Here is a 9,635-nt window from a genome sequence, read left to right on the forward strand (position 1 = left end):
AGACAGAGAGAGACAGAGAGAGACAACATTAATAATACCATCAATAATACCAATAATATAATAATCAGTCACACCAGTCTGTAATGCATTATGAAAACATTTACACATTTATACAGTCAGTTAAGAGAATAAATTATTATAATTTAAACTTTATAACAGTCCTACAATACTGTAGGCATTAAAACAGATGTAATATTAATATCCTCTGTGCTATTTCTTCATTCAGATGAGCTTGCTGTGATTTGCCAACGTGAACTCAAATCTAATCTAAAGAAGAAGTTTCAATGTGTATTTGAGGGGATCGCTAAACAAGGAAACCCAACACTTCTCAATAAGATCTACACAGAGCTCTACATCACAGAGGGAGGAACAGGAGAGGTCAATAATGAACATGAGCTGAGACAGATTGAGACAACAACCAGGAAACAAGCAAGACCAGAGACTGCAATCAAATGTAACGACATCTTCAAACCCTTAACTGGACAAGACAAACGTATCAGAACTGTGCTGACAAAGGGAGTCGCTGGCATTGGAAAAACAGTCTCTGTGCAGAAGTTCATTCTGGACTGGGCTGAAGGAAAAGCAAATCAGGATGTTCAATTTGTATTTTCATTCCCTTTCCGGGAGCTGAATTTGATGAAAGAGGACAAACACACTTTCATTGAACTTCTCAATAACTTCTCAATGGAAACCAAACAATCAGGAATCACCATCTACAACAAGTACAAAGTTCTGTTCATCTTTGATGGTCTGGATGAGTGCCGACTGCCCCTAGACTTCCAGAAGAACAAGATCTGTTGTGACGTCACAGAGTCAACCTCAGTGGATGTTCTGATGACAAATCTCATCAAGGGAAATCTGCTTCCCTCTGCTCTCCTCTGGATAACTACCCGACCTGCAGCAGCCAAAAAGATCCCTTCAGATTGTGTTGACCAGGTGACAGAGGTACGAGGGTTCAATGACCCACAGAAGGAGGAGTACTTCAGGAAGAGATTCAGTGATGAGGACCTGGCCAGCAGAATCATCTCACACATAAAGACTTCAAGGAGCCTCCACATCATGTGCCACATTCCAGTCTTCTGTTGGATTTCTGCAACAGTCCTCGAACACATGCTGAAACATAAGAGAGAAGAGATGCCCAAGACTCTGACTGAGATGTACACACACCTTGTGGTGTTTCATACCAAACAGAAGAATGAAAAGTATCTTGGGAAAGAAGAGACAGGTCCACACTGGAATAAAGAGAGCATTCTGTCACTGGGAAAACTGTCTTTTCAGCAGCTTCTGAATGGCAATCTGATTTTCTATGAAGAAGACCTGAAAGAGGCTGGCATTGATGTCAATGAAGCCTCAGTGTACTCAGGATTGTGCACACAGCTCTTTAAAGAGGAATGTGTGCTGTACCAGGACAAGGTGTTCTGCTTTGTACATCTGAGCATTCAAGAGTTTCTGGCTGCTGTGTATGTGTTCCTCTCATTCATCAACAACAATGAGAATCTAATGTCCGAACCGCAAGTTACTGAACTTACTCTCTACAAGAGTGCTGTGGATTTAGCCTTACAAAGTGAGACAGGAAACCTGGACCTTTTCCTCCGCTTCCTTCTGGGCCTCTCACTGGAGTCCAATCAGAAGCACTTACGAGGTCTACTGACAAAGACAAGAAGCAGCTCACAGAGCCATGAAGAAACAGTCAAGTACATCAAGGAGAAGATCAGGGAGAATCCCTCTCCAGAGAGGAGCATCAATCTGTTCCACTGTCTGAATGAACTGAATGACCATTCTCTAGTGGAGGAGATCCAAAGCTTCCTGAGCTCAGGAAGTCTCTCAGAACCCAACCTGTCACCTGCACAGTGGTCAGCTCTGGTCTTTGTGTTGCTGACTTCAGAAAAGGAGCTGGATGTGTTTGACCTGAAGAAATACTCCAGATCAGAGGAAGGTCTTCTGAGGCTGCTGCCAGTGTTCAAAGCCTCCAGAGCTGTTCTGTGTGTAAATAGAATGACATATAAGAACTAATCATCAGGAAGAAATATTAAGTTTATAGAAAAATATGTATTGTATTATTATTAGTATTAAATATTTATTATAATATGTATATAATATTATATTGATAAACATATTGAAGAAATGCATTGATTTTCACACTAGTATAACATTATGAACATACAATTCTAGGAGACGGAAGATGAATCTAAATGTTGTTTGAGAGAATAAACCAAATGCATCTGCCATTGTCCTTCTACACTACTCGTTAAATCAACAGTGTGTTTGTGAAGTTTGTCATCTCTTTGTCAGCTTGTCAGGCTGTGGAGTCACAGAGGAAGGCTGTGCTTCTCTGGTCTCAGCTCTGAGGTCAAACCCCTCACACCTGAGAGAGCTGGATCTGAGTAACAATGACCTGAAGGATTCAGGAGTGAAGCTGCTCTCTGCTGGACTGGGGAATCCCCACTGTAAACTGGAGACTCTGAGGTCAGTATTCCAGTAGTTGGTCAACAAGTGATAACTGTTCACCAGATCCACATGTGTTTACCAGGCACACATAGTCCACACCATATGTGTTTGGACAGTGAAGTTTACAGTTTTTGCTCCAGCATTTTGGATTTGAGATAGAATGTTTCATATTAGGTGACAGTACAGAATGTCTCCTTTATTTGAGGTTAATGGTGAGAGGTTAGCATGTTTTGTTGTAGCATCTGTTATTGGTAATGGTGAGAAGTTAGTATGTTTTGTTGTAGCCTCTGTTATTGGTAATGGTGAGAGGTTAGCTTGTTTTGTTTGTAGCCTCTGTTATTGGTAATGGTGAGAGGTTAGCGTGTTTTGTTGTAGCCTCTGTTATTGGTAATGGTGAGAGGTTAGTATATTTTGTTGTAGCCTCTGTTATTGGTAATGGTGAGAGGTTAGCATGTTTTGTTGTAGCCTCTGTTTTTGGTAATGGTGAGAGGTTAGCATGTTTTTTGTAGCCTCTGTTATTGGTAATGGTGAGAGGTAGCATGTTTTGTTGTAGCCTCTGTTATTGTTAATGGTGAGAGGTTAGCTTGTTTTGTTGTATCCTCTGTTATTGGTAATGGTGAGAGGTTAGCATGTTTTGTTGTAGCCTCTGTTATTGGTAATTGTGAGAGGTTAGCATGTTTTGTTGTAGCCTCTGTTATTGGTAATGGTGAGAGGTTACCATGTTTTGTTGTATCCTCTGTTATTGGTAATGGTGAGAGGTTAGCATGTTTTGTTGTAGCCTCTGTTATTGGTAATGGTGAGAGGTTAGCATGTTTTGTTGTAGTCTCTGTTATTGGTAATGGTGAGAGGTTAGCATGTTTTGTTGTAGCCTCTGTTATTGGTAATGGTGAGAGGTTAGCATGTTTTGTTGTATCCTCTGTTATTGGTAATGGTGAGAGGTTAGCATGTTTTGTTGTAGCCTCTGTTATTGGTAATGGTGAGAGGTTAGCATGTTTTGTTGTAGCCTCATTATTGGTAATGGTGAGAGGTTAGCATGTTTTGTTGTAGCCTCTGTTATTGGTAATGGTGAGAGGTTAGCATGTTTTCTTGTAGCCTCTGTAACTTTCTCACTCATTATTATTCATGATCTTTCTCAATCTTTGCAGTCAAAGAATATGTGACCAAATACTAAACTTTTGACTAATTTAATACACTTTAAGTGACTTTGTCAGAATACTTATGACTTCTTCAAATAGGGCGACTACATACATAAAGTGCTTTTATTTTTCTAAGTGGTGAAACAAATATGTATTAAAATATCCTCAAATAAAAGGTGACATTATATACTGTCACCTCATATGAAACATTTGATCTGAAATCCAAAATGTTGGAGTTTAGAGCCACATTTAAAATGTTATCTTCACTGTCAAAATAGATATGGTGTGGACTGTATACTCAATACAATCTAAATCTGATACCTCACTGTCTGTCTTTTGACTGATACTGCTTTTAAACTGGTCTAGTCAGTCTACTCAAATATTTGTACTATACATTTTTCTTTCCACAAGTAATATTATGATCATTTATAATAATGATACCTTCATTTTTTTATGAATAGATATGGCAGGTTTCAGGACACTGATGTATCTGAATATGTTGAAAAATATACTGCCACTATTTTCACCACCAAAGAATAGCAGTGTGATTTTAATATGATTTGACTCTTTGCAGGCTGTCAGGCTGTCTAGTCACAGAGGAAGGCTGTGCTTCTCTGGTCTCAGCTCTGAGGTCAAACCCCTCACACCTGAGAGAGCTGGACCTGAGCTACAATCACCTGAAGGATTCAGGAGTGAAGCTGCTCTCTGCTGGACTGGGGAATCCCCACTGTAAACTGGAGACTCTGAGGTCAGTATTCCTGTAGTTGGTCAACAAGTGATAACTGTTCACCAGATCCACATGTGTTTACCAGACACGCATACTCCACACCATATGTGTTTGGACAGTGAAGCTTACAGTTTTACATTTGTTGCTATGCTCTAGCATTTTGGATTTGAGAGAGAATGTTTCATATTAGGTGACAGTACAGATTATCACATTTTTATTTGAGATTAATGGTGAGAGGTTAGCTGTTTTGTTGTAGCCTCTGTTATTGGTAATGGTGAGAGGTTAGCATGTTTTGTTGTAGCCTCTGTTATTGGTAATGGTGAGAGGTTAGCATGTTTTGTTGTAGCCTCTGTTATTGGTAATGGTGAGAGGGTAGCATGTTTTGTTGTAGCCTCTGTTATTGGTAATGGTGAGAGGTTAGCATGTTTTGTTGTAGCCTCTGTTATTGGTAATGGTGAGAGGTTAGTATGTTTTGTTGTAGCCTCTGTTATTGGTAATGGTGAGAGGTTAGCATGTTTTGTTGTATCCTCTGTTATTGGTAATGGTGAGAGGGTAGCATGTTTTGTTGTAGCCTCTGTTATTGGTAATGGTGAGAGGTTAGCATGTTTTGTTGTAGCCTCTGTTATTGGTAATGGTGAGAGGTTAGCATGTTTTGTTGTAGCCACTGTTATTGGTAATGGTGAGAGGTTAGCATGTTTTATTGTGGCCTCTGTTATTGGTAATGGTGAGAGGTTAGCATGTTTTGTTGTAACCTCTGTTATTGGTAATGGTGAGGGGTTAGCATGTTTTGTTGTATCCTCTGTTATTGGTAATGGTGAGAGGTTAGCATGTGCTGTTGTAGCCTCTGTAACATTTCTCACTCATTATTATTCATGATCTTTCTCAATCATGGCTTGGTGTAGTCATTGTGTTCAAAGAATATGGGACCAAATACTAAACTTTTGACTACTTCAATAGACTATAAGTGAATTGTTCAGAATACTTATGACTTCTTCAAATAGGGGGACTAGATACATTGATGGGTTCTGATTTCTTAACTTTTGAAATCATGAAGTATACTTATTCATGTCACTGAGGGAGAGAGGGTAATGTATAATGTTTTCATTCTGTCAGGATATGTCACTGAGGGAGAGAGGGTAATGTATAATGTTTTCATTATGTCGGGATATGTTATTGTTAGCCATCAGGGATCCTCTGGGAGGAGAAGAGACACAGTCTGGTACAAGTCACCATGACAGCCGTGATGTGAGGAATGTGGGCAGAGGTCAGGTTAGATTAAGTGAGGAAGAACATATATCACTAATCTTCTGTCTAGCAACAGAGGTGTATTGGCTGTTCAGGTGTGTAGGAGGAGACTCAGCGTAGGAGAAAGGGTTAAATACTGGTGCTCGTGTGAATAACTTTGTCTTATGCAGCTGTATGGCACAGTGGGTGAATAAACTTGGTTTGAGCTAATAATCCTCCCTGAGTTTATTACTCGTATTATTTACAACTTAACAACATAAAGTGCTTTTATTTCTCTAAATGGGGAAATGTCCTCAAATAAAAGGTGACATTATATACTGTCACATATAAAACATTTTATCTCAATTCCAAAATGTTGAAGTATAGAGCCACATTTAAAATGTTATCCTCACTGTCAAAATAGATATGGTGTGGACTGTATACTCAATACAATCTAAATCTGATACCTCACTGTCTGTCTTTTGACTGATACTGCTTTTTAAACTGGTCTGGTCAGTCTACTCAAATATTTGTACTATACATGTTTCTATCTGCAGGCAAAACTTTGATAATTTGTAATTTATAATATGATACATTCATTAATGAATAGATACCGCAGGTTTCAGGACACTGATGTATCTGAAAATGTTGAAAAACATTTACTGCCACTATTTTCACCACCAAAGAATAGCAGTGTGATTTTAATATGATTTGACTCTTTGCAGGCTGTCAGGCTGTGGAGTCACAGAGGAAGGCTGTGCTTCTCTGGTCTCAGCTCTGGAGTCAAACCCCTCACACCTGAGAGAGCTGGACCTGAGTAACAATGACCTGAAGGATTCAGGAGTGAAGCGGCTCTCTGCTGGACTGGGGAATCCCCACTGTAAACTGGAGACTCTGAGGTCAGTATTCCTGTAGTTGGTCAACAAGTGATAACTGTTCACCAGATCCACATGTGTTTACCAGTCACACATAGTCCACACCATATGTGTTTGGACAGTGAAGCCTACAGTTTTACATGTGGTGCTATGCTCCAGCATTTTGCATTTTAGATAGAACGTTTCAAAAATCGGTGGATGTCGAAATACCCGTGCACTTTGTTTTCCCGGAGCTAGGATTTTGGAGTTTTCAGAAGTCATGCCCACCATCAAGAAACAGATTCCTGCTCTGAAAACAGTGGTGTTGCATATTGGGTCTAATGACATCATGTGCAATCAGTAAAGCTAAGAGACCATTTCTTACAACTCTTGGAGAATGCTCAGAAATTAGCAGAACATATAATTGTCTCGGGCCCAATTCCATCTCCGTTGTGGGACTGAGTGTTTTAGCCGTCTTTGGTCTCTTCACCAGTGATTAATGCATCTGACCGAGGACTCGGGTATGTCCTTCGTCGACTATTTTGACTCCTTCTGGAATAGGCCTAACTACTTTGTGGAAGATGGAATTCACCTGGGTGAGAATGGCTCCCGGGTGTTGTCATCAAACATTGGAAAGGTTCTTGGTCAACTAAATTGATGTGAGGAAAATATTAGCATTACATGGAAGTACGTTTTTACAATCTCCTCTTTGGTCACTGTGAGAGTTCCACATGTTGTACCTGAAAGTGGTGACATGCCAAATGGTGCTGTCGTAGCGTTGACTATCATTAAATGGTGCTGTCGTAGTGTTGACTATCATTAATTGGTGCTGTCGTAGTGTTGACTATCATTAAATGGTGCTGTCGTAGTGTTGACTATCATTAAATGGTGCTGTCGTAGTGTTGACTATCATTAAATGGTGCTGTCGTAGTGTTGACTATCATTAAATGGTGCTGTCGTAGTGTTGACTATCATTAAATGGTGCTGTCGTAGCGTTGACTATCATTGGGCCGATGCTCACCGAACCTGCACCTCCTATACAATATTTTCTCTTTAAAGGGGCAGTTTAAATGTGAGTTTCCTGTTTTTTAAATGATATTTACATACTACGAGGTCGAAATAACACCCTGACATTGTGAAAATGATTGAATAATGATAATGCCCTTTCTGTGTAAAAAAAAATATATATAAAAAAAAATACCTGGAATTTAAGGCTGTTCAGGTGGTATGGAACTTTTGGCCCACATCATGACATCACAATGTGATCTGTTTATAATAGAGCTCATCAGATAGTCGTGAAACCCGGAAATTAGTTACCTCTGGTTTGTTCAGCCATCCCTATGGGAAATAGCCTTCCCTGTAGCTCAGTTGGTAGAGCATGGTGTTTTCAACGCCTGGTGTTTGCAACACCAGGGTTGTGGGTTCGATTCCCATGGGGGGCCAGAAAAGAAATGGATGAAATTAATGAAATGAAATGTATGCATTCACTACTGTAAGTTGCTCTGGATAAGAGTGTCTGCTAAATGACTAAAATGTAAAATGTGCTGTTGTAGTGTTGTCTATCATTAAATGGTGCTGTCGTAGTGTTGTCTATCATTAATTGGTGTTGTTGTAGTGTTGACTATCATTAAATGGTGCTGTCGTAGCATTGACTATCATTAAATGGTGCTGTCGTAGCGTTGTCTATCATTAATTGGTGCTGTTGTAGTGTTGACTATCATTAAATGGTGCTGTTGTAGCATTGACTATCATTAAATGGTGCTGTCGTAGCATTGACTATCATTAAATGGTGCTGTCGTAGCGTTGACTATCATTAATTGGTGCTGTCGTAGCGTTGACTATCATTAAATGGTGCTGTCGTAGCATTGTCTATCATTAAATGGTGCTGTTGTAGTGTTGACTATCATTAACTTTTTAAGGTTTAGGGGGCAGTATTTTCGATTTCGGATGAAAAGCGTGCCCAGAGTAAACTGCCTAATACTCGGGCCCAGAGTCAAATATTTGCATATTATTAGTAGATTTGGACAGAAAACGCTCTGAAGTTTCTAAAACTGTTTGAATGATGTCTGTGAGTTTAACAGTACTCATATGGCAGGCAAAAACCTGAGAAAAATCCAACCAGGAAGTGGGAGATCTGATGCTTGTAGTCTTTTCAAGTCATTGCCTATCTAACACACAGTGACTTAGGGTTCATTTTGCACTTCCTAAGGCTCCCACTAGATGTCATCAGTCTTTAGAACCTTCGTTCAGCCTTTTGCAGTGAACAGAGAGCGAACAAGAAGGCCGGGAAGTTGGTGACCCAGAAAATGACATGAGTTTAGTGGCGCGCATTCACGTGATGTGGTAGCTGTGTTCCATAAAGTTTTTCAAGACATTGGAATCGTCCAGTTGGAATATTATTGAAGTATTATGTTAAAAAGGCCCAAAGGATTGATGCTTTACAACGTTTGACATGTTTCAACGAACGTAAATATAACTTTTTTTGACTTTTCGTCGTGATATTTTCGGTGCGCTTCCTACATTTGGAGTAGCTTCCTGGAATGCGCAAACAACAAGGAGGTATTTGGACATAAATTATGGACTTTATCGAACAAAACAACATTTATTGTGGACCTGGGATTCCTGGAAGTGCCTTCTGATGAAGATCATCAAAGGTAAGTTAATATTTATAATGCTATTTATGATTTTAGATAACTTCAAAATGGCGGGTATCTGTATTGCCTGATGTCTTTTTCTGAGTGCAGTACTCAGATTATTGCAAAGTGTGCTTTCCCCATGAAGCTTTTTTGAAATCTGTCACAGCGGTTGCATTCAGGAGATGTTTATCTATAATTCTTTGAATAACAGTTTAATATTTTATCAACGTTTATTATGAGTATTTTTGTAAATTGTTGTGCTGATTCACCGGCAATTTTGGAGGAAAAATATTTTCTGAACATCACGCGCCAATGTAAAATGCTGTTTTTGGATATAAATATGAACTTTATCGAACAAAACATACATGTATTGTGTAACATTGAGTTCTAGGAGTGTCATCTGATGAAGATCGTCAAAGGTTAGTGCTTAATTTTAGCTGAATTTCTGTTTTTTGTGACCCCTCTCGGACAATGTGGTTGGATTAAGGAAAGGTTTATCTTTAAAATGGTGTAAAAGAGTTGTATGTTTGAGAACTTTGAATTATGACATTTTGTTGTTTTGAATTTGGCGCTCTGACTTTTCACTGGCTGTTGAATAGTGTGAACCGTG

The sequence above is a fragment of the Salmo salar genome, unplaced genomic scaffold, assembly GCF_965601325.2.
Source record: "Salmo salar unplaced genomic scaffold, fSalSal1 ptg000586l, whole genome shotgun sequence".
Taxonomy (NCBI): Eukaryota; Metazoa; Chordata; class Actinopteri; order Salmoniformes; family Salmonidae; genus Salmo; species Salmo salar.